This window comes from Melanotaenia boesemani, chromosome 3 (genome assembly GCF_017639745.1).
Source record: "Melanotaenia boesemani isolate fMelBoe1 chromosome 3, fMelBoe1.pri, whole genome shotgun sequence".
Taxonomy (NCBI): Eukaryota; Metazoa; Chordata; class Actinopteri; order Atheriniformes; family Melanotaeniidae; genus Melanotaenia; species Melanotaenia boesemani.
This window is the reverse complement of record NC_055684.1, coordinates 19,372,170-19,398,673: the sequence shown is the minus strand read 5'-3', so window position 1 is coordinate 19,398,673 and position 26,504 is coordinate 19,372,170. Positions and strand designations below refer to the sequence as shown.

The window sequence follows — 26,504 nt, the reverse complement described above, 5'->3', positions numbered from 1 at the left end:
AGTGCCTAGGGAGCAGTTGGGGGTTAAGGGCCTGGCTCATGGGTCCACAGTGGTTCGCCACTGTTGCCAGCTTAGGGATTTGAAACCAGGTTATCCAGACCAAGCTTACCTCTGTCACAAGGGGGTGCTACAAAGCATGATGGGAAATATGCCAACGAACCCCAGGACCAACCACAGCATCCGCTACCATATATTAGTTCTGTATTGTTTATAAAATGAAAAATACTTTATCAAAGATAAAAACTGTTACTTTCTTTTATATGGGTCAACATTGTACATATTGTAAGAGTGTGTGACATATTAAAAGTAACCGTCATATTAAAATTGTTACCGTTCTCAAAATGTCAGTTCAGCTTAGATATTAATAGATTCTGTTACTGTTGTAGTGACATTTACAGATGTTTAACGTCTTTCACATGTTTATTAATTACAAATTTCCAACAGTTACATAAAATGAAAGCATTACTGAAAAGTTGTTTTGCATTTCCTTTTAAAAAATAAAAAAAATAAACTACATTAGAGAGTAGAACCTAAATTCTGCATATACCTGTTCATACCTGTTCATAATGTTAATTTAACTGTATATATCTGTTCATAACATGTGCAGTAGCCTTTTTGTTATATTTTTTCCTGTACTCTGGCACAACAATTTCCTTCGGGATCAATAAAGTTGTTGGTATTTGTATTCGTATTATTACTTTCAGATTCACAGATGAGCTGAAACCTGGAAAAGGCTGCCTCTTACAGAGACAATGTCTGAAATGATTTTCCAAGCAATAAATACAGTCATGAAAGTGCACGTAGAGAGATACCATTACAACACAAGGCACTGCTTATTAAAAAGTCACATCTGTTTTGTCTCCAGTGGTGTGCCGGCTCTCACTCTCATGTGTTAACAAACTGTGACTCATGTAGAGTGGAAAATCAATAGCACTACACACACTGGCACAAATAATAGGAGTAAAGAGTAATTACAGTTGATTAATGCAATTCACCAGATTTTACAAACAGCTTTTAAAATAAGTGTTTATGCTTATTTAATCTGGTGATGAGACATCCATCATCAAGCATGACATACACCAATGAGAGGGCATGTGGGAACACCATGATGCTGCTCTGTGTGACCACTGAAAAGCCAGAACATAACAATCACAGCCAGCATTTTGAAGTTCACCATCCTCCGGGGTCATTATGTCTCTCAGTCAACTATATTCCGACTCATGCAGAGAGTGTACTCATTCTCGAGCTACTAGTGCAGAGCGGGACATAATGTTCTCTGGTTAACATGAGAGCCTGGACTAGTGGAGAATCGTGACGCCTACTTGCATCTCCAGTTTATCTAAATAAGAGGATTTGTCCTCATTAGATGGGCTTGGTAAACAGCACAGCTCTGAATTAGGTCAATGAAAGTAACTGATTAAGGTATTCCAGTGTAGAAAATGTGATGTGACTGCAGCCTGGCGAAGTTAGGTGTAAGGTTTCAGTTTGAAACTGGAGAAACAGCCCAGCTTTTTCTGTAATAGATTTTACTTACTGCTTATGTATTTATAAATAAAGACTTTGTGATCTAAAGGTTCTTAAAAATCTGGCTTGACATAATAAGCATGTGCTTCAGCCAATACCTTTGATTTGCTTGATCTAAATTTTTCTTGATTTTGTGGTTTAATTGAAAAGTTTTTCAATGATAATCAATAAACAGTCTATCAATCTATCTAAAAAAATTCCAGAAATGAAAGGAAAAGACAGAAAATTCATTTTTATAAAATGTTTATATGATGTTTTGCTGTGAACAAGAACTGATCTTCCACTTTGATGATAACAATGTTAATTTATAACATGAATGGAAATTTCTTTCATCGCTACGATGGCTCTGTCTCATATTTCAACAAATCTGAGTCTCAGAGGTCACAAAAACTTGCAACTAATGCTGGGCTTACACCAAACGATTTGCACGATCGCAGACTAAAAACGGAAGTCTTTAGTAAATCTTAGGAGTCTTACTGGGGTCACAGTGCACTCCCGTCATCTCGATCGTTTGGTTTAAGGTGGTAATCTGCAGCGTTTCACGTCAGTCTTTCTCTAGTCTTGGGTCTGCAACAATATCAAATGTGTTTGATATTATTGCAAGTCTCAGTGACGTAATACAATCAACAACCAATAGATGAGCTCTGACAAAAGCAGAAACAGGTACCCTGACAGAACGACTAAAAATGGGTGTGAAAAAAAAAAAAAAAAAAAAAGCCGAACAAGAACCAGTGATGAAACGTCGTCGGTGGACCGTCCAGAAAGAGGAGCGGATGGTTATTAAGAAGTAAACGTCTGCTGTGGATCATTTATGTGTTACAGTATAATGATCTAACAAATGAGAGAAGAATAGAAAACTCATTCATCCCTCCAGATTCTAATGAGTCGGTACAACACCTGGTGGAGATGGCACACTTAATGAAATAATAATGATGTGTAATTCCTTATTGATCCTGGAAGGAAACTCTCTCCTTGTTTGCTTTGTTGTGGGCCCTGTTCGATATCAGCTGTCCACAAAAAATGCTAAAAGACTCTAGTTGTAGTCTCGTTAATAGTGATTCACGGTCTTTGTCAAATCTTAAGACTAGGCTGAGACTTAAAACTCCAGACATTTATCTTTAGATGTGAGCAGGAGTGAGCTGGTAGTTTTCTAGAGTCTTTTGCAAATCTTTTCAAAGTATATAATTTATATAAAAATATAATTTTACAACCAGTTATATGCTGACCTCTCCTTGGCTAAAAACCTGTGAGACAACCACTAAAGTAAAACCTCCAATGGTTGTCTAGCAACATTGCAGGAAACTATCGAGGAATTATTTTGAGCTTTTTTTGGTCACAGGCTTCTTGCATTTTTTACATATATATGCTGTGGAGCTGAGTTTTAGTAGTGACACTGGCAAATAATTCTTTAATGGGAAGAAAATTCTTCACATCAAATGAAGTTAGGGTCACAGCTCAACCACACCTCTAATGAGCCTTCTACCTTCCACATGGTTCACACCATCAGCAGTATTGGTATTCTCTCAACTCTACCCCCTATTCATGTACTCACTTATCCCCCCTCATCCATTTATTCTCCCTATCCATCCATCCATCCATTCATCCATCCATCCCTTCTCATCTTTCAACCCCTCCTTTGTCCAATCATCCATCGTCATCCCTCACCTATTCATCCTTCCCCAACCCTTCTCCCCATCCATCTGTCTTTCCTCCCCCTCTTTCATATCCTCCTCTCTCCATTATCCTTTTCAGATATTATCCTCTACCTCATTTTGACCTTCTTGTCTGTCTTCATATCATTCATTTGTTTCTTTTCTCCCCCCAGGTACCATTTGGGGGGATCCTAAGTCAGTTTGGGTCACCAACATCTTCACAGAATTCCCACACTGAGTCTCCTCCTCCCAGCCTGAAGCACAAGACACAACAGATGAACCAGTCAGAGAATGTTCTAATATCGCCATAACTTCATCCATACCTGTCATTAAACCAGTAAACCCACATTGCTGAGGTGTGATCCTGCTAGTGAAATGTATATTTCAGTCAGTAAGACTTTCATATCAATGTAGACTCAACTTCTCTGGATTTTTTGGTTTTGTGTTTATACCAAAAGCACTAAATTGTTTTCTGTAGATTAACAGCAAAAAGACCTTCATTCAAAACTAAAAGATTTTTTATTTTTTTTATTTTTTTATCATACCCTAATACAACCCATTGGGGTGTCCTCAGAATTACTGTCTGCTACAGGGCAAGGAAGGGGAATATAACTCACATAAGTGTTTCTACATCAGAGCAGATGTCATTCTTAAGTATTTCATTAAAAATCCACAAAATAAAACAAACAAACAAAAAAAACAAAACAAAACATTACAAAAAAAAAATAAAAAAAACAGAAAGAAGTAGACAAGGTGGATGGTACAATCATGTCTAGCACATTCTATCAAGACTATGGGATGCCAGATTGGTGCCAAGATATGGCAGCTTTAGTTCTGGTTAAACTCAGTCAATGGCACACTTTGCTAAAATATTTTTAACATTTCTTTGTTGGGTATCGACTCAAGACAGACTTGGTTAAAAACTACTCTGTTCAGGTGATGAAACATCATTGTTAGGAATAAAATACATCCTTTGCATCAAACCATCACATTAATGGATGCTATTTTGCTCGAACAGTCAGTGAAAGGCCCATGTTCTTTTCATATAATCATACTGTAAGTCATTATTGCTTACATGAACAATAAACACATGGGTTGAGGAGGATAGTATCAACAATTGATAATTAAGGTTCAGCAAGCACAATAAAATACACTGTGAGCTTTGACTGACTACAGTAGGACACCTGGAGTATAGATACCAATGGACAATGGGAAGTTACACTGTTCAGTGGGAAAGGAGTTTGTCATCATCTTTTATTAGACGTTTCCACGGGTAAAATTGGGTCAGGGCTGTCTAGGCTGAACCTCGGCACATAACCTGTTGTTGCATCATAGACTCAAGCAAAAAACCTTTCTCATGACTTTCAGCTCCGAACAATTAAAACATTTTTTAAACAATTAAGAAAATTGAACTCCTATCTGGTTCTTAATACCAGATACCAAAAACTGTGCATATCAGAGCTCTGTTTAGATCCCTTCTGATAAAAAAAAAATCTAGAGTCACATTACTGGGATGTGGTGTTTAAACAAGTAGAATCTGTTCAGAATTTCTTTGGGTTTTGAGTTAACTTTTCCTATTTAATGTCAGGGCAGGGGGGATCTCAGCAAGCTAGCAACAAATGACTAATCTGTCAGATGAAAATGTTTTACAGGTTTAAGTTAACATTACATAAAACTCTCAATTACTAACACTGAACATGAATTAGATTTTGTCTTTATCTGCCCAAAACCTCATTTAACTGTCAATACAGTTGTCATTTCAATTTGATACTATAAAGTTAATAAGTATCTTTTTACAATTCTTAATTTCCAGAGGTAGATTGAATGAGAGAAGCAGAAGAGAAAGATTACAGAGTTCTTCAAAGGGTGAAAAATTGCGGACATTCCTTAGACTTTTTGATTTTTAATAATAACTTAATAAGACTAGAGCCCTTGTTCTTCAGTCAATTTGTAATTTGGCATTAATCCATATTAATTAGACTTCCCTGTAAAAGTTCAAAAACTGAATAATCGAGATCAGTGCTCTTCTTGGTTTTCCTTTTTAATGCCATTTCTATTCATGTAAATGCAGAGATGACCAGAACAGGGCAAATGATGAGAAAGGAGGGCAGACTGTTCAGAAGAGAGGAACAGAGGAGACTATATCCATCCATATTGTATAACCACTTTATTCACCCTGGTGCAGCAGGGGGTCTGGTGTCTATCCCCCACCAGGCGAGTCAGTCCAGCATGGTATGGGGTTGAACATGAAAATTCTATATAACTCATCCATCCATCCATCCGAATAAATCTTTAAAGCTTTACATTTAAACCAGCAGCTGTTTACTGAAATGTCTTAAAGGAAGAAAAATCAGCAGGACTGACACAACACCAAACAAAAACAATCACATCCTCTCACCATCCCTGCCTGTTAAGATGACATGACAGTGCAGTTGTTCACAGACATATCATGTTGGTATTTACCCGGTAAATTTCCATACAATGTGGGGCCGCAGTCTGAATAATAAATACAGATCTATTTAGGCAACCTTGGTGCAATTCTCCGACAGGCACACTGTGTCCTTGCACAGCCCACTTCAAAGCAGGATGGTTTTGCAGATTGTTCTCAGACTTCAGTGCTTGGCCATGACACTGCATGGGTACAGTACAAGTAACCTTCATAGAAAACACAACTCAGCGCCACTCTAAGCAGCAAATAAGTCCTGTTTGATACAAAAGTAGGGATATGATGATTATATTCTATTATAATGTGAATATAAGACTGAACATTTGAACTGCCCTCAGGTCAATTTAAACAAGTTAACCTCTTAAATTGTGTATGAAATAGGTCACTGTCATGACAGTCTGTTCCTCATGCAGCTGCTGTCAGTGATAGTCATCCAGAAGCTTCTGCTCTGAATGTCTCCCTCTGATTTCCAAGATTGAATTTTACAGACCGCAGAAATCTAATAACCACTCAGTTAATGACTCTTGAGTTAAAAGTCATGATTGAACAGCTTTCAGTAAGCTTCAGGTGCTCCAGAAGAAAAAAAAAAAAAAAAAATCAATAACAATTTGCTGAAAATATGGTTTCAGACCAACTGGACCTCATACCAATTGTCATAAAATATAATAATGAAACTGAGAACATTTAAAGTGCAGGCACTTAAAGAATTTGTAAAAGTGTTATAAAAGCAAAGCAAAGCTTTAACAATAAAGCTGGAGGCGCAATAGTAATAAAATACAATCAGCAATTTTTAGAATAATTTTAGATACATCACAACTGATTCAGTTACCTAAATATGACACCCAGTATTTCCAACTTAGCGATTTTGTTGCTATATTTAGTGAGTTTTCAGACACCCCTAGTGACTAGTGACAAATCTAACATCTTTTTCTGGTGATATTGGATGAAGTCCTGACTTCCTGGCAAATTACTGCTGAGAGCAGTTGACAAGAGTTACCTTCTGTAGAATGAGCAACACGTCTAAACATGTGGGTTGTGCTCCCAAAAACTGTCATGTCACTCCATCTTCTCTACTTCCAAATTCTGTGATAATCCTGACTCTGTGGGAGAGAATGTTTTCATCCTGGAAGATGGAGTTGGGTGCCAGATTTTGGAGATACAGGACTACTACTGGCTCCAGAATTTCATTCTGATATGTCTGTCAGTTAGGTGGCAATCAGGATCAGTGATTCGTCCATGGCCAGCGCACACCTGGCAGAACTTAACACCAACAGGAGAATTAATTTAGCTCATTTTTGGGGGTACTATCCACATAATTAGCTGTTATGCGCGTTCAAATGAAAACACAGAACTTAGAAGTTATACTACATTGTAAAGGATTATTTGGTAACAAATAGGGTTTCCACTGATATATAATACAACACCAGCTGGTATTACTAAAGAGGTGAAATAATGTCTTTAGTTGTAATTTATACAAAAATAACCATCATCAATGGAAATTTTAACCAAAAAATTGATTATTTTTCTGTCATTCATCTTACTGATTAGTCAATGGGTTCTTTGAAAAATAACTACGTAGATCTGGAATTAGTTCTACACAGTGCATGTTCTCACGTGATTCTGATTTATTTGTACAATATGGAAGGTGCCAATTGCTTGAGCAAAGGCAAGAGCCCTGGAGGATTGTGAACGTGGAAGAGGTCAGGATTAAAAGGTCAAATTATGGCAGGAAGAAGAAAATATATACACCTTCACTCAGTCCACAGAGAGATTTCCATAATTTTAGTCAGAGAGGTCAAGATTATCAATTTTTATTACAGTGAGGCTGAATTAATCTAATTTCTAAAGGTGCTACGCAGAGCAAAAAGTCCGAGGCAGAGATGACCTGCTGCCGACAAGATGATCAAGATAAAGAGAAAATATTATGAAAGCAGTAGGACTTACAGTGTCAGCACCATGGATGCATATTTTATCAAATAACACTTTGATTGCCAATCCGGTCATTTCTACAGCCACTTGTCACGCAGCAAGGATTTCACCTACCGTACACACAACAATGGATTGACTCAATCAACCATAACTATGGATATAATAACAAATGCAGGTTTTAACAATTTTTCTGTTTTTTTTTTCATGGAATAATTGCAATGAATTTCCACAACATAATGACACTAAAAGTACCAGTAATATATATATATATTTTTTTTATCTATTTTCTTGTCATTAGGTTGGAAGCTATGTTGTTTCTTTTGTTTGTTTTTTTGTGTTTGTTTTTTTTACATTATTTTTGACAAATTTACATGGCATTAAAGAAAGTATGTCCACTACAAAAGTTTTAGGTTTTTCTTTATTTTAAAACCTAAAAATAGAAATAAAAATGTGGTTCTTCAAAAATGACAAAAAATTTCCTACAGTAGATATTTATAAAAAATTATAAGTTGTCTTTTTTCAAAAGGTCTCGTAACATTTGTGGCTCAAAATGAGTTTTATTTAGCTGACTGAGGGAAGAATGGCTCTGCATTGTAAAGGTTGGTGACTTCTGCTCTAAATAAATAAACAGGTATTTTATTTCCCAATATATATGAAATCAACTATAACAAAGAAAGATGAAATTTTCAGGATTTACTAACTAAAAGGTAAAAACACAGAAGGAACAATATTTGATTAATATCAGCATGAGGTGAACAGACAGAAAGCAGGATTAGAATCTCACAGCTTCTAGATGGTGAGGAGAGAGAAATATTCACAATATGCACAATAACTTCCATCCATGCACCTTTAGTGGTTCATTATCCAGATTTCTTGCCTATATTCTCTAACTTTGGATTCTTAGCTTGATTGTTTAGCTTAACCTCTTGCACCTGCACCCTCCAATACCAGGAGTTAAGGGGTTAACATCAGGTTTTAAGGGTGTAATGTAAGGTCTCTAAATGTTACTACAAATGCGTGGTATCCGCAGAAAGTCCAGAATCTTGGCTAACAGCTCAGTAAAACAATTTCTATGACCAACAAACGCCATTAAGACAATAAAAAGTTAAAAGACCAGGTACACAAATCATTGCATTTAAATCTGGCAATGAGACTGAGTACATGGCTGCAAAGTACGGACTGAGGAAGGCCATAAGAGCAGCCAAGAGGCAGTACAGGTAGAAGCTGGATGACTTCTACTCCACTGCTGAGCCCAGGTGCATGTGGCAGGCACATCACAGACTACAGGAGCAGCTCCAGTATACCATCTGTGCCACAGACAGCTTGCCTGATGACCTCAACACATTTTACACCCTCTTTGAGACCTGTAACCCCCACACAGAAAGGAGGCTCTCAGGCAGCTAAACAACAACACCTCTCCCTCAACCAGAGAACTGTTCCATCTTGCTTTAAGACCACTACCATTGTTCTCCTCCCTAAAAAGAGACACCCCCCCCCCCCCCCCCCCCCCCCCCCCCCCCCCCCGAATGACTACAGACCAGTGGCACTCACTCCCAACATTATGAAGTGCTTCGAGAGAGTGGTGCTGACCCACATTCAGAGCTGCCTAATAGTCATATTGGACCCCCTGCAGTATGCCTACAGGTCCACCTCAGATGCTATTGCTGCAGCCCTGCACATCTCCCTCTCACACTTGGAGAATAAAGACTCCTACATCAGGATGCTCTTTATTGACTACAGCTCAGCATTCAATACGTTAAAACGTTCATCCTCAACAAGCTTACCGACAAACTGCTTTCAATGGGACTACACACCATCCTTTGTGACTGGCTCCAGGACATTCTGACTGGCAGGCCTCAGTCAGGATTGGGAACAGGACTTCAGCCAGCATCATTACTAACACTGGCACACCACAGGGGTGTGTCCTCAGTCCCATCCTCAACACCCTGTTCAACCATGACTGTGTGGCCTTCTACAAGGACAACACCATCCTGAAGTTTGCAGGTGACACGACTGTGATGCTGTGATGCAGTGATGCATCACTGGTGGGGATGAAGCAGCCTACAGGAGGGAGGCGGCCTCTCTGGTGACATGGTGTGAGGACAACAACCTCACCCTCAACACGGACAAGACCAAGGAGATGATAGTGGACATGAGGAAGGAGAGGAACCCTCATCAGCCACTGCTGAGTGGAGAGGCTAAGCAGCTTTAAATATCTGGGGGTCCACATCAGTGAGGACCTCACCTGGAAACTCAACAACACACAGCTGGTGAAGAGAGCTCAGCAGCGGCTCTACTTCCTGAGGAGGCTAAGGAAGTTCGACATGTCACCAAATATCCTCAGAAACTTCTACAGCTGCGTGGTTGAGTCTGTTCTGACCACCAGCAGTACCCTGTGGTACAACAGCTGTACTGTCACAGTCCGCTAACGCCTGCAGAGTGTTGAAGACTGCATCCAAGATCACCAGGACCCCGCTGCCCTCTCTACAGAGCATCTACCAGCACAGAACCCAAAGGAGAGCTGCCTCCATCATCAAAAACCCGTCCCACTTCCACCATGGACTGTTCACTCTCCTCCCTTCAGGCAGACAGGAGTCTGAAATGCAGGACAACCAGACTCAGAAACTCTTTCTTTCCCTCGGCCATCAGACTCCTTAAGAGCTGATAAGAGTCCATAACAACGGTCTGTCCCCTTGTTTGATCATGTCATTCCAGAGTTCTTATGCTGTTATAAACTTGACAAATTCAAATCAATTTTTTTCCTTCCTAACAGTTCTTACAGGTCACAAACACACAACAATGTTAAAAAAAACAAACTTCCAAATACCTAAAGTTGAGGTTATCTGGGAAAAAGAGGCAGAAGCACTCACTCATTGCACATTTTTGGCCAATTTTTCAGCCATGAAATCAAAACAAATCCAGGCTTCCTGATTATAATTATGGTCCTAAGAAGATTATATCATTCGTTGCCAACTGAAATAAAATCACCCATACAGTAATTATCATATAGGAGGCTTGTACCTATTTGCTTAGTTAAAAGCCAGGTGGCAACTTTTTTTTTTACACCAGGCAGTGTATTATTTATTGTAAAGTTATGGCAGCTATCATTGTAAAATGGGTTTATCATCAGAACTGACATTTAAACTTACAGCTCAGGGGTAACCTCTCAACAAATAACCCTGAGGGCTCCGAGACTGTTGGTTGGTTGAATACTTTGAATATGACCTTTATAAACCACATAGAAATTATTTCTCATACCTATGTTTAGTAGCCTATCACTTTTTCTGGAACAACCTCACCATGTTCTGATCATTTTTACCTCTTAACCCTACTTTATTAACATACTGACCCAAAATACACAAAAATAAACTGACCTTAAATAAAAATTCAATTTAATACAATAAAAACCCACAAACACCATTTTTTTCTGTTTAGCAAAATGACAAAAATGATAAATATGTCAAAAGAAGCACAGCACACGTCTTATCAAATTCAGACAATATCTTGGATTTTATATGGTCCATTTCCAAACAAAAACTGGGAAAGAGTTTCAGATGTCAGCTGACAGCAGGTGACATAGGTCCTCATTTATCAGTTGTTCCTATATTCCATGTTCCCTTCCAGAATGTTCCTAAAAAAAAAAAAAAAAAAAAAAAAAAAAGAAAGAAAGAAATCTGGCACTTTTATCATCTGTTTATAAATCCCACATGTTCATGGGATTTTATTTATTTATCTTTTTAAGGGAGAAAATATTAAATTGTCGGATGTCAAACTATTTAAAAAGTGTTGTAGCACCCAGTTGTGACATATTCAGCTGGAGGAAAGAAACCAACAGAACATCCACCTCTGGATGTTGTATTTTTATCAAGTGAAGCTCTTTGGTTAACTTTGGTTGGTCTTGCATGTTTTGTAGAAATTGAGGTTTGATGATTTGCATTACTTAAACATACATTCATCAGTGGCACTCTCATTTGATCTGACTTTGAATTGTTCAAGTAAACTAAACGTGTTTTGGTACGGAAAAAAGACTCACGAATGATGTAATGTAGCACAGTGTTGGTCAGGAAATGTTTTATTCCCCCCATGCTTGAACAAAACATCACAGTAATGTATTAAGTGGCTGTTGAGGTATTTCAGTGTGGACCAGTCTAGAAAGCCTAAAGAAAGCTGCTCCTGTTCCGAGAGAGCCTCATCGTGTCTGGACGGCCACACTATTTTTAAATCTTGTCTAAATTTAACTTTATGCTTTAAAGCATGGCGGGTCAGTCACATGTGGCTTTACACACCCACAGACATCAAATCTGTCACATCAGCAGTGCCAGAAGTAAAAAACTAAAACAACACAAGCCACAGATGGACAGAGAATGACAAAAGATGGATGAGGATATAAAAGAAGGATGATAGCTACTAGTAGGTGGATTGAATGAAGCAGGTGTGTTGAGGCAAATGTAAATGATGAATGGCGCTTTCTTTTTTGTGAATAAAGAACACTACACTCATACCAATGTTCCTGAAGTCCCCCCCTTCCCTCAAGGAGATGAAAATGAGGAGATGCCCTTATATTAACCCTACAATTCCCTACTATTTTGTATGCAAAATATGTAGCGCAAGCGTGTGTGTTTTCCGTCAGCTGCAGCATTATGGAGTAGTAGACTGGAGGGAGCGCATTGGACGACGGGGAATGGTCACATGACAGTGACAGCATGTGCGGTTTAAAAGAAAGGAAAATAGAGACTTGAGCATCAGATGAGGGTCGGGGATAAACGGTCGCACACCTCTCTGCACTTCAGCTTTCAGCTGGCTGCTGGTCCGGAGCAAGCTGCTCAGATCCGCTTTTTAAATCCGCTTTTACACCTGAACGACGATAATAATACTCCTACCCTCTCCATTTAGCTTTCACCATAATTAAAACACTGCTCCCCTTTGCTCCGTTCATCTCAACCACAGCAACGAGGAAACGCATCCGAACTGAACTCTTCTCCCATTTCAAAGGAAAAGGTAAGAATACAACTTTTGGCTGCAGTCATTTTAGCACAATTATTGTTTCCTGTACTCTCGCGTTGTTCTGCGTGGTTGATAAGCCAATTAACCAACAAATTAAACCAATATTGTTTCATTTGATGCATGCTGTTGCTCAAAGCTGACAAAGAAACTACCAACAGTGCAGTTACTGAAACAGTGCTGCAAACTGGATTGTGTTTTTGACGCACAAGAGCGACTTTATGTTACTGCAGCAGTCTGATTTAGTAGGATTTCATGTGATTAATTCTGGATTTTTAAATTCAAGATTCACATTCCCAACGAGGGAAACTATGGCATTTTTTTTTCTCCATTTCAGTATAACAGCATATTCTCAAGGAATTCTTGGTAACTTACCAGTTTTCTGTTGTAATTTGCAGAGGAGTTTCCTGTCATTTAAGTGCATCTTAATTAGCTGTAATGAAGATTTACAAATGTTAAAATTCAGCTGGACAGCTTCAGTGTGTACACGCGTAAATAAATAAGTTGCCCAAGCCACTCAAAATGTAGGTGTCACTCTGGAGAAAAAGAAGTCTTTGTGGTGCTGGCAACCCTGTGACAACAGCAGTGTTAAACACTCCTTATAAACTTCATGGTGATCCCTAATTTTGGAGATCTTCAGATTCAAGCCAATCTTTCGCCTAATAATCGATATTGTGACATCGCCCAGAGGCTAAACACTATTGACTTTTTGGTGGACTGCATGTACACAAGTCTCCATAGCCTTAGTGTTGTTTGAATACCCATAATCCTTTCCTTTCTGTGGGGGAAAATCTATAGGCATGGACATCAATGTCCATGGGCTGCAGTCATGTGAAAAATGAGAGCTCTCTGTCTCTTTTAGGTTTAGGGTCTTTTGTATCAATCAAATGCTCTGGATTAACTTATAATCAGCAAATGTGAGCACCTCTATGTTTGGTCTGCAGCCTTCAGGCGCGTGTCCTCGGGCTGTACAATATATTGAAAATTTACTGATATTATGATAACTGCAATAAACAGTAGTCCTAATTTGAATATTTTAAGGAACTGATGTTCCAAATGCTATTGTGCATTCATACTCTTTGTGTGTTATTTGCCAAATCAAATAGACTCTTACTGTCCTGGTTGCCTGCTCCATGTAGATGCTAATGGCTGCAACTGCAGAGCACATGCATTGTGGGATGTGGCTGCCATATGTGCAAACATGCAGAGTGAAACAGCAACAACTTAACACTGAAGAAAACATACATAAATGGATGGAGAAAAATGTAAAAACACTGTTCCTTACAAAGGAAAATTTAACAGACAAGACAAGAGAACATTATTTAGATGAAACCTAGATGTTAGGTGGAATTGGCCCATACAAGTGGGGGAAACTGTCCCAAAAATATAGGATGTGTGCAGCCAGTGACGCTTTATTTTGTACTATCTGTAAGCCGCATATTTATACACATACAACGGGACACATACTGGTCAGTAAACAACATACACAAAACATTTTTATTAAGTAACAGTTTTTTTCTCCTTCACAAGGAACTATCAAGCTTAGTGGTACTTAAGATAGTCTATTTTGTGCGTACATCTCCAACCACCCTTTCAGCCTGAGGTCCTCCAGTGAAAGCAGGTGTTTTGACTTCAGCACACACTAATGCAGCACTGTCTTTCATGTCAAACCTCTGGTCTGCCAGCACCCACAACAATTTAAATGATAAATATTTTCCATTTACTGTGTAATACACAAACATTTAAAGACTACACAGATCACACTGTGGAACTACTGTAAAACAGAACAAGCCCTCGCCATCACTGAAAAATAGACCTCAAAGTAGACCTCAAACCAGCTTTGACTACACTGTTTGCTATGCGTCATTTACCAGCGTGTGTGCAAATTGCAGAAAGCTTTGCGGTGTGATGTCCCATTCCCAAGCTCTATAGCATAAGCTATAAAGTTCAACATACGCCTGTGCATGAAAGTTTTATGAGTGGAGCTTGGAATGAGACATCAATGTGTCATCAAATTTTATTAATCGCTGATCACATTGTCATCGCAACTTGTAACAGTTATCACATATTGCATGTTTCCTGATACCATGCTGCCCTAATGTGTACACAATGCCAAAGTGGAAAAACCTCAACAATGTTAGAGATGCAATTTTTGATGCTCATAAATCTAAAAATGTTTAAAGGGCTGTTTCCAAACAATTGAGATAATTCTACTGTGAGAAATATTATGCAGAAGGGGATGGTGTTTAAGACAGGGGCAGAGCTAGAGGGGTGGCTAAGGTGTCACTGAAATCTGAAATCAGGCGAGCAAGGCTGCTAGTTGATTTTAAAGGAACCTGTAGGATTAACATGTGGAGACATATAGCCTGAAACCAGCCTTATTTTGTACAGGAAGATATAAGAATGAAGACAAAAAGGAAAAATGTCAGATGTTTTTGTAGAAAAAGGACACAGATCAGGCCAAGACATAGCCCAGCCTCAGTGTCAGTAGCTCAGCAGTTCACAACATGGAGCTAGCTACGCAAGTCATTGTGTCGGACACTAGGATCCAGTTTACCACTGCCATAACTACATAGTTATTCAGAAGTGTTAGGACAAGAAGCCACGGTAGAACCATATCGCTCACCTTCATATGGACTTTTTTTTTTACCTTGTTGCAAATATTTCCACTTGATGATCCAGTTTATTAATGTCAAGATGTTTTATATCTAATGTGACCACAGTTATCAAAGCAGTATAGATATGCATGTGTTTATTAGAGAGAAGAACACAATAATTTCCTCCACTGGCCACCTCATGCATAACAGTCTAGCTCTGCCACTGTTAACAATCTTTTCAGGACTGAATACCTCAGCGAGTTTACCTCAAGGTCAGAGAGAAAATTGTGAAAAACCCCAGAGCTACATCGCAGACTCTACAGGCCAAAGCTAATGTGTTAAATATTAAAGTTCATGACAGTATGATTAGAAATAGACTGAACAGATAGGGCTTGTTTGTAAAGGTTGCCAGGGGAAAGGCTCCGTTGTAAAGAAAAACATGGCAGCACATGTTAAGGCCCATTTATGCTTGACTCAGAAGACAGATACGCAGATGGACAGACACTTTTGTCCACCCCATGTCATTTACATGTGTAATTAGGTCCGTTTTCGGGGGCCTTGCAGATCTGTTGCTTGACGCAGCAAGCAAAGCAATACTACCGGAAACCGCGGGGGCAGTGTTAAGCAGTATAGCTGACGTGACCAGCTAAAAATGCAAACCAGAGAAGAAGAAAAGGAACAGGAAGACGAAAAGGCAGAAGAAGAAGAAGACGAGCAGAAGATGACAAGGACAACTGTAGAGGTGGCAGGAGCTTTTGAAGAAAGGCTGTGTGTGTGTGTGTCAGGCAGTTGTAAAGAACTTTATAGTAGTACATTACTGCCAACAACCAATGTCCGAAACTGACCTCAGAAAGCTGGAGCACTGCCCACAAGTGGATGAAATAACTCAATAACCATGGCAACGTAAAAGGCACATGGAAGTAAGAGGGCAGTGAGGTATGACAGCATTTCAAACCGAGATACCTGTTTACGTACATGAGGGTGTATAAATGGGCCTTAAGGTTTGCAAAGTTGCATCTGAACAAACCACAGCAAAGTTAAGCCTTTCGCTGAAATCGGGTCATTAGTAGGACAAAGATCCCAACAAGCAAAAACTGTGACAGGATAGCTGAAAAAGAAAATAACCAAGCAAAGTTGTTTTTGCTAAAGGTTTCTGCATTGTGGCTTAGTTTTTGGAACATGAATAACAAAATGATGCAGTGCTGATCATCTGAGGTTGTACTTAACTAATTTAAAAATGGGTAAGGACCAGGTACCTTTTTTGTTATGTTCTAAAATGAAAAATAAAAAAACCTTAAAGCTGAGAGAGAATATATATCATGACTAAACAGAAGTTGTTTCTTTAGCTGTAAGGTTGTCATTTTGTCCTATCAGGAAATGAGGAAAGAAATGTTTGTTAAGTACCATTTTATTTTTTTCTGAAGTCAGTCTGGGGATCGTGTGCATTTTTGCATCCTAATGACGACCTGCTCAGTCCTGGACTCTGTAAATCCCAGATGTCTTGGATGCTCAGCAATCTGCTATGTGTAGCACAAATCATAACTTGGTTGGTTTTTGGGTGGTTTGTTTATAATTTTTAATGAATGCCAAACATGCACCTGTGGATTTCTGTTTGACTAAGTAATGCTTTTACTTATTTTTTAATCTTTAAACCTTTTGTAAAAGAAATAAAAGGTGATCAAACACAAGCAATTTATTCAGCAAACAACCTCCTTAAAGCTTTTGCTTTAATTTTTGGTTTTCTCAGTTCAGTACACATTCAGTCACCTCCTGTTGGAAGCATGAGGATTAACTTAATCTGTCAGACAGGTAAAAAGGTCAAGAATGTTCAACAGGTTTAATTAACTTGTCCAGATACTAAGGATAAAAATGGTTTTGTAAACATGAGCAGTGGTGCCTTGATTATGTTTTCTTTTTCCATTAAAGTGGCGTTATGGTTTCTCTAGGATTTCATTGACTTAAACTGACTTTCTTCAAAAACTAAAAAATAAATTGATTAATGTACCTGCATGACAATGAGGTATTAAACCAGACAATGTTTTGCATTTGTTCCTTCCCTTAATTGCAGTCTTGGGTTATACCCTTAAGCCATGACCATAACTGCAAAAAAAAAATAAATAAATGAAAAAATTCGAAAAGATATACCCAAAGTAAAGGAGGAATTGCTCCATAATAAGGTTTATATGCCTGGTCTTGGTATCTAGGGATATCTAGGAACCATAGAGGATTTATTCCAAGTGTTAAAAATCTTGTGTCTCTTTCTACACCTAAGTAAATTGCAGTAAAACAGAGGAGAAATGTAAAATTTCTGTCTTGGCTTGATCTTTCCGCCCCCTATTTAACAGAACAACACAATGCTAACATGATTCCATGTGCACAAATATCACTGATCACCTTCAGCTGTTAAAACATTTTTAAACATAAATTTTTTGGGTGTCCAAAGTCAGCTTCAAAGTCAGATTCAAATTAAATAGATCTAACAGGCTATTGAATTCTGCACAATTAGATGTGTTGGACCAGGGAAACAAAGAAAACCTGCAGAACTGTGGCTCTCGAGGACCAAAGCTGGAAACCCCTTGAGGGTCTTTAAGCATACTTTCATTTTCTATATGGCTTGTTCCAATTCAGGGTTTCAGGGAAGCTGGAGCCTGTCCCAGCAATTAGCAGGGCAGGAGTAACTAATGAACCTATCTATCTATCTATCTGTCTATCTGTCTATCTGTCTGTCTGTCTGTCTGTCTGTAACATCATAATTTCTACTAAGATGAAAACTACTAACAAGCATATTATCACATGAAATATAGCAAGATAATGGGGCAGCTTGGCTCATTGGGTAGAGTGGTCGTCCTGCAACCCAAGGGTTGCCGGCTCGATCCCAGCCCCCGAGAGTCCATGTCGAGGTGTCCCTGAGCAAGACACCAAACCACTAATTGCTCCTGATGGGTCGTGGTTAGCGCCTTGCATGGCAGCTTCTGCCGTCAGTGCAGGAATGTGTGTGAATGTGACGTATATGTGAGGCACTTTGGATAAAAGCACTAAATAAGTACAGACCATTTACCATAATCTTTTCATATAAAGAATTACATCCACACTTGCACTCATTCTGCACCTTTTCGGCAACCTACATTTCTGTACATGTGTACATTTCTGTTTCAAACAAAATGGGCATTTTTGTCCTTTATAAAAAAAAAAAAATCATGTCCAAAATTTCATGTACAAATCTGTGATAAAACTAACTGCCAATTCTGCACAAAGAGGAAAATCATTTGTACTCTCATTGTGGAGCACTTACTGGGTAAACAAAGCAAAAGGAACCCTGTCTCTTTCATAAGGCTTAAATTTATCCTTTCTGTAGGCACCCTTGTCGCCCACCACACCCTCCCCTTTGACATTACTTTCATTTAAGTGGCTGTGATGATGTGTTTCCAATAATCCTTAAAGCCCTCAGTCTGTAGCTCTTCATTTTGTTCAGGCAATATTTTAGCATTGTAGATTTTTGCATATCTACACCTCTCAACTGTAGGCCCCTGGAAAATGTTTCTCTAAAGCATTATCCTATTCAAAGACTTCAAACTGGATAATTTATTCTTGAAGTTAAAGGTTAATAACTATTAGGGGCTGTAGATAATGGAAAAATATCTGTCACAAGTATTTGACATTTGACATACAGTAAGTATAAAAAAACAGATCTCACACTGTTTTGTAAATACTCTCATATTCTGAACATGTGAAGAGTCAAAGCTGCAGAGATGTCGTAGGCTGTAATGTTTTCTCCGAACTGCAGAGTTCAAGGACATTGTGATATCAAAGCAATGATGTTAAAATGCTATGCTGATGCTGAGCTCTGACATTAAGAAAAGAAAAAGATTGGCAGGTTAATGGCAGGTCAAAATATAAGACTTTTATAGGTGATAACCAACACACCCTGAGTCTGTGATGAATTGGGGAGGAATGGTGCCAGTTGTTTCTGACTGACTATAGGGGATCCTGCTTTTTTCACTAGGTATTTGAATTTTTTTTCCTTTTGCCTGTTATTTTGTAGTCATTTTGATGACACAGTAGACCTTCAACATTACTGGAAGCCATGCTACAGTGTGTCCAGTAGTTATGTAACCACAGCTGACTTTAATTACCCAATCAATCAGATTGGTTAATCAAGAATACACATTCAAAATCTCCCAGTTTGGCTAAAGGGGAAAGTGAGACACATTCTTGTGGTTGAGGGAACAGATCTGGCATGTGTACAGTATATTGCACCAATGGTGTTGGGAAGACCAACAATCAAATTAAATCTGTTTTGACTGCAACTTCAATGAATGAAATGGATGAAAAATTGTTTAATTTTCCCCCTAAGGACATTATAACATTGGGAGACAATATGCAGTGTTTTGTCGTTTGCTGTGCAAACATATTATTGTTGAACTGGACAGTGCCCAGTGTATTCAAGCGGGATTGTCGGCCCTGTGTGCTGTCTGGCATCTGGAGACAACAAATGGATATAATAAAAAAAGAATGCCTAGATCCAGAGGTGATTCTTGGGTCTCTGGGAGCGTCTAGAAAAATTTCACAGGGGACCTCTCTAACCATCGTGATTGCTCAGATGGAGCAATAGATGGGAATTACAGGCTCAGCTCTCCAATGGATGAAATCCTACCTCTCTGACAGGAGCTTTTGTGTGAGGATTGTCTCTTCCTCCTCTACTGTTGACTTGCCATGGGGGGATCCAGAAGGCTCTATTCTTGGGCCCCTTCTTTGTTCTTTCTATCTTTTGTCACTGGGAACTATTTTCCGCAAATATGGGATTTCATTCCATTTATGCGTTGATGACTGTCAAATCTACTCCCCCCTCAAGCAGTTAGATGCTTACTCTATTCAACCTCTTCTTTACAGTCCTAATGATATCAAGCTGTGGTTGGCTCTTATCTTTTTTAATTTTAATTAACGTAAAACTAAAATGGTTTTATTTAGTCCCAACTGCTCCACTAGTGCAATTTGTGCTGATCTCTCTCTGTTCTGATTCCATACTTGAAGTCTATTGTCACTAATTTAGGTGTGAAAATAGATGCTGCCCTTGGATTTGATAACCACGTTAATGGGGTGGTTATATCCTTTTCTTACCAAGGTAGGCTTTCAACACCAAAGTAGTCATTAGGAGGACAGACTAAGAGCTCTGTGCTTCTGGGTTATCTGCAGTACTTACCACTGTTTTGGTATCTTTTTTACTCTTCCTGTTTTTTCTGTCTTTCTTTTGTTACTACCATTAAAACACACTGTTATAGGGCTGGACTGGAACAAAAAGTCACGCCAGGAGTAATACATTCAACCAGGCCGCTCTAACTCATACACTGGACACATATGCTCACATGCAAGTACATACACACATGCATGCATGCACACACACACACTTATAGGCAAAACTCAATTTTCTAAATAGACTGACATCCACACACAACTATTAGCCACCAGTCCAGAGCTTTTCTCTCTCCTACTCTCATCAAAAGACTCTACAACAGTCACAGCAGGGCTCCATTATTCATATCATGGTATTATGCTAATCTGAAACAACATGATTGTGTAATTTTGTCAGCAAATAATTGAGATGCCAGTTTAGCATAAATATAATATCTTAACATCAATATTAGCAGCAACAATAAAAACAAGAAGTGGTCAAAAGCAACTTCACCTGCTGTGATTCAGACAAATAAGAGATTGTCCAACCTTAAGAGGGGTTCCCAAAATTTATCATGCAGCAGGCCACCTGTGCAGGCTTGTTTGGTCCGAAAGGACCCACCTAAGATTTCGTGCAATAAAATAAGCCAACAAGCATAAAATGCTGCAATCACACAATTTACAGCCAGATTAACACACTGAAAAACTGATAAATTCACAAAGTTTCCTCATCAGCTTTTAACCTGGACTAATAGATTGTTCCTCATTGGTACAATTTACAGCTGTTTCTCATTTGGACAAGGGCAGATGTGGGCAGTATCCTATGTGTAAAGACTAGTTTAGCTGAGCAGCCTCAGTATTGAAATATCTACCTGCCACTTTAACACAGCACATAAAATTAATTAATTTTTTATATCTATGATGCTAGGAAATCCCATATAGGACCCCCTGTATATCTGAGGTTGGAATAACAAGAAGTTTTTATGTTTGGGCTGATGAGAGATGTAACAGTAAAGCAACAAATCACAGCAACATTAACAAAAGAATGACGTTTTGACCACAAATTCTACCAATATCATTATTACAGCAACGAGTCATTACTACAGCTCCATAAAAAAGGGCCATTACCAATCTCAACTAGTGCTCATCATATTATGTACAGATAAATGTTTGCAGGTTGTAACATACCAGCCGTCTCTCCTCTATCCCTCATTTATTAAACAGTTGAACTCACGTGATGTTGCTGCAGCTGCTGATTTGAAGATGTCTGAAATTTTCAGACACTTCCTCAGACTCCTCCTCAACTGTCTTCCTCTTTAATTATTTTATTCTGAGTCAATTTTGTCACCATGTTTACCTACATTTCAGCTGTTCTGCCACCGTGCGCTTTGCTCGACTTGATTATTAAAAAAAATTACCATAATTTTAATGTCATCACAAATTTCGGGCCCTGAACCAGAACGCCAGTACCTGGACACTGTAGACTCCATACACACAACATCTACCTCGGCTGACTGTTGCACACGACACGTTGGCATTTTTACAGACATTGTCACTTTTCCTCTGCACAGACACTTTCGGACTCTCAAGCCTTGCACATTTATACTTTATATTTGACATGTTTTACATTCTCTACGTTGCAGATATGTTTATATATGGTTTACATTTTTCTTTACATTTCATATACATTATATATTTTTATATATTTTATTTTATTTTATTTATTTTTTTTGGAATCCTATATTTTTGCTATATGCATATTTTATTTTATTTTACTATTTCTACCCCCCCGTAATCTAAAATCCTTTAAAGTTTCTTACTCATTGTTAATAGTATATTTCTTACACCTTTCTTACATCTTGGACAGTCGTACTAAGCATTTCACTGCATTTTGTACTGTGTATAATTTGTGCGTGACGAATAAAATTTGAATTTGAATTTGAATTATTTTGGCACAGTTGTCAGTGCCAGGCAGACCAGCCACAATGTAATTATTTATTTAGTTAGTTATTGACAAGCAGGCCAATCGGGTCACCTTTGGGACTGGCCCACTGGGAATTGTCCCGCTTCTCCTGTGGGCCAGTCTGGGCCTGCACCGTTAAGGCAGATTTATACTCGTACAACGTCTGAGTGCGGTCGGCCACGGTTTAGCTGACGCTGGTGAATTTGCTTTTACACTTGAGCGTAGGGGGTGCACGTCGTTTTGGTGTTGTGTTGCAGTTTCTCCTCCTAACTTGAAGGTGGCAGCAGGGGTGGTATCGTCCGGGAAACGCACCAGGTCGGCATTCTTTTGATGGTTCACTTCAGTTCGGTAGGCATTTTCTGTTTTAAAACAACAATGGCGTCCAGTATGGTTCAGTGTCTTTGTTAGCTTGTGGAAGAAAACAAAGAAATAATTCGATCAGCTTCTTATCAACTTGATCCACTGGTTATTGTTTTTAAAACGGTGGTTACCACACAAATTCAGCGAGAAGATCCAGATATCCGGCAACACGTGATCCCAGACTGACCAGTCACAAGGGAGTACCTCCGCGTTATCGTCTGTGTAGCAGGGGTGCACGTCAGGTCTGGAAGAGGTGCACATTGCTACGCCGAGCCTACGGCAGTTAGATGCCGCTCAACCATAAAGCTGCCTTTACTCAGCAAGAGAGAGAGGTTTAGGTGGGGCCCCTTTAGGGAGTTCTGTAGTGGTCGGCCACTGTCATTGCAAACTCTTCACATTGTCACTGCTCTGTCTTGATTCAAAGTTAGTTGTCCCTCAGAGACCCCCTTCTGGCTTGGGGACCTGGCCTGGATTCCCATTTGGCAAGCAGTGCCTCTGTCTACCTCTTGGTGTCAATAAATATTGTTAAACTTTAATACTGTGTTTGTTTTTTTATATAGTCTGTATCGGTAACATTTGCTGTTGTTTGGCAAAAAGAACCTGGTGGAACGACCTTTTTGTATAAGTTTATTTGTTTCGTTAAAAGGACAGCAAGGATCGCAGAGAGATACCTTTCGCTGGTGAGGGCAAAGTGGATTCATCTAGTAGTAGTGGCACTCTGGAGAAGCCTGACAGACAGACCATGTCACAGCAAAAACGTTGGCAGGGCATCCATCTCCCATGTGGTAGACCAGAGTTCAATCCCCCAGGGGGCAAATATTAACACCTTCCAGTTAGGTCCTTAAGCAAGACTCTTAACGCTACTGTTGCTTTGTCCCCAGTTGCTTTGGATGAAAGTGGCTGCTTAATTAATGTAATGCAAATTGACGGTGGTTTTGAGAGCAGCTGCATCAGCCACAGACTCAGAAAGGCCCTCCACCGCATCTGGAGCTACTCGTGAATAGGGATTAAGACCAGGGCCGGTTCTAGGAATGCATACATGAGGGGGCAGGCATAAATTTGAAGGGGGCATTAGTACATACTTCAGCATTTTCTTGTTGTTGTTTTTTAAGTGTTTCTTTAACGGAACTGTGCTGTTAGTGGAGTCCAACTTCAAAGAAATGGATTGCACTTTGTCAGGCCTCTACTCTAAGACCTGTCCAGCTTGGGTGTCCCACCTGAAACCAAAGCTCCTGCTGGTATAGCTCTTAGAGTCACTGAGGCACGCAAACCCCCTGACCACAATAAGGTGGCAATCCCTCAGGGGGGGAACAGAAAATATCAATAACAAAATGAAGTAAGAAAAAAGAAAAGAATGATCCATTATCAAAGCTTTAACAACCAACAAAATAACAATTGCCCTATTGGACAGCCATTAGATGTCTAAGCATTTTGAATAAATTTGAAACTAATAACAATAAACTCAACTATCTGTGTGTTTGTTTCTGTCTGTATATAGACCATAATGATTAAAGAATCATAACTATCAAGCACAACAATAACAGAGCAAAAAATTAAACCCCCTACCAAAATAAGGCAGTGAATCTTCAGGGGGAAATAATGATAATAATAAATGAAAATGAGTAAAAACTAAATGATCCTTCATCAAAATTTTAAGAACCAACAAGGCATACATGAAGCTCTGAGCTGAACTGCTGAAAGCAGCGGGAATGTAGAGTGAAACTTTCTGTTATTTTTTTCTTCAAACTAGCATGCTGAACTAAAGGCTGGGCGGAGCTTGAGGGGTCTCATATGCGCAGCTCGTTTTCCCTCAGTCTAGTACCGAGGAGGCAGTCACATCTATGGCCCGTGCGTGATTGATCACTGCTCCTACTAACAGGCGTAGACACGTTTAAATAGAACAGAAACAAACCCCAGTTGACAGAATAGATGCAATAAATACGTCTGTTATTATAAGTATTTATTCAGTATCGCTACAACACATTTAACAGAGCTTTACTCTATAAGTTTTACCGCTGGAGCTCAGCAGCCGCTCTCTCTACGAGGGGAAGAAATATGACACCGCAAGATCAGGCTGTATGTCAACTCATTTGCATACTAAACACTGATTGGTTGTTTTCTGTGGTGGTGGGAAGGACTTGTTGAAGACAGTACAATGGATCCTGTGAAGCTCCGACACACAGAGTTCAGTACAGAGGGGAGAGAGCGTTTGGAGAGATTTGCCCATTTCGGCGCATTTGATTGAGGGGGCAGAATGTTTGTTTGAGGGGGCACTGCCCCCTCTTGCCCCTGCGTAAAGCCAGCCTTGATTAAGACACTTATTGTATGTGCAACAGGACTGGAAAATGTCGCTGTTCTCTGGTAAATTGGACAGTGTCAATTCTTTAACCTTGGATGAATGGATCAAACTAATGAGAGACTTTGTACAAGGGTGAGGGTGATAAAAAAACATGCTCAGATAATTTCTGAACATCTAGAGAGCGCTGCCAAGCCAGATTAAGTTTTGACCAGCAGCTCAAAGGGAACGAGTTGAATTTATTTTCGGTGTACTCAAGGAAGTCTATGGTTGAATGTACTCATTAATATTACAACGCAGGTTCTATAACTGCAAACAACTAGATGGTGAGTCCTTACCTAATTGTTCACCTGCCATGATGGTTTTAACAGACCAAGTAGGTAAAATTGATGTACAAGTAGCCTCAAAAGATGTACGTGACAAGTTCTGTGACAGTGAGATTAGGCCCTGAGAATAAGACAGAGAACTGGTAAATGCTAAACCACAATGGACAGTTTGGGATGTTAGAGGTGAAGCCATAAAATGGATGACACAGCATGAAAATTAGTCCTTTACATTCAACCATAATAACAATCTAGTCTTAAATTAAGTATCTGTTTCCTGTAAAAACACTGTCACACTCTTCTGAATATGGTGTCAGTGTTTCTCCTACCATTACATTAGGGGGGTGCCCCACCCACCCAATGGCAAACCCCGCTCTCTCAAGAAGGTTAATTAATTTTATGCTCTTTTCTTTAGCCCCCTTGGTTTCAAAGCTGCAAATGGATTAAAAATCTTTTAGCTTGGTTACATGGAGTTTGATCATTTAAATTTTAGGGCATGTTTTAACAACTACCTGTCCAACGACTGCAGGTGGAAATTTCCAGCTTTGCTAAAGCCTGGCACCAAAAGTGTTTCCCTTTACATATTTCCTTTTGAGGTCAATATATTGCTGTGCATGTCCCTGTCAAATAAGTGCTAATAGTAAAAACTCAGCTGACAGTTTTATGAAACAGAAAAAGACTGATATTCCATGGGTATTGGGAATGAATGTCCTAAACCATAAATTCTGAACTGTGCAAGAAATGTGGCTCTGACCCTTGAGGGGCCATTTGAGACACTATTCAGAATTATACTCTCACAAGTTATGTTTATATAGACAAATATTTCATGACATGTCCTCATTCAGACTTGCTACTGTTGGTTGTCCAGCTACTGTTGTGTTAGACAGGATTCTAATAGTCTCTGCTGAGGCCAGTATAGTGTTCAAGAAGGCAGCTGCTTCACTCAAATTATTTTCAGGCAGCTGAGCAGACATTAGCATACAGCATAAAACCTATGGGCTCCATATAAAGTCATAAGGATTTTGCAGCTGTAAATGAATGTTTGCAAATAATTTCAGTATGTATTTGTAAATCAATACTTGGAGAGTGAAGGCTCTAGAGCAGGTGTGCATAAGTCTATTCCTCAAGAGCTACTATCCTGCAACATTTAGATGCATCCCTTCTCCAACACATCTGAATCAAATAACTGAATTCCCTAAGCGGTGTGTCACTCAGTTCCGCGAGCAATACATCATCATAAAATG

The 26,504-nt window shown here is 39.1% G+C and overlaps 1 protein-coding gene and 1 long non-coding RNA gene across 2 annotated transcripts in view; one reads left to right on the top strand and one right to left on the bottom strand.

The window, feature by feature from the left end:
* Nucleotides 1-536: 536 nt before the first annotated feature.
* Nucleotides 537-21,997, bottom strand: LOC121636233. The gene is made up of 4 exons (XR_006009692.1): nucleotides 21,925-21,997; nucleotides 18,285-18,296; nucleotides 9,792-9,796; nucleotides 537-547 (listed from the first exon to the last, which is right to left on the bottom strand). It is a non-coding gene; the product is annotated as an uncharacterized LOC121636233 (long non-coding RNA).
* Nucleotides 12,312-26,504, top strand: part of rap1gapb (RAP1 GTPase activating protein b) — a 126,044-nt gene continuing 111,851 nt past the window's right edge. Inside the window, exon 1 of the mRNA XM_041979530.1 lies at nucleotides 12,312-12,549. The gene's annotated coding sequence lies outside the window, so the exon portion shown is untranslated. The remainder of the gene's footprint in view (nucleotides 12,550-26,504) is intronic.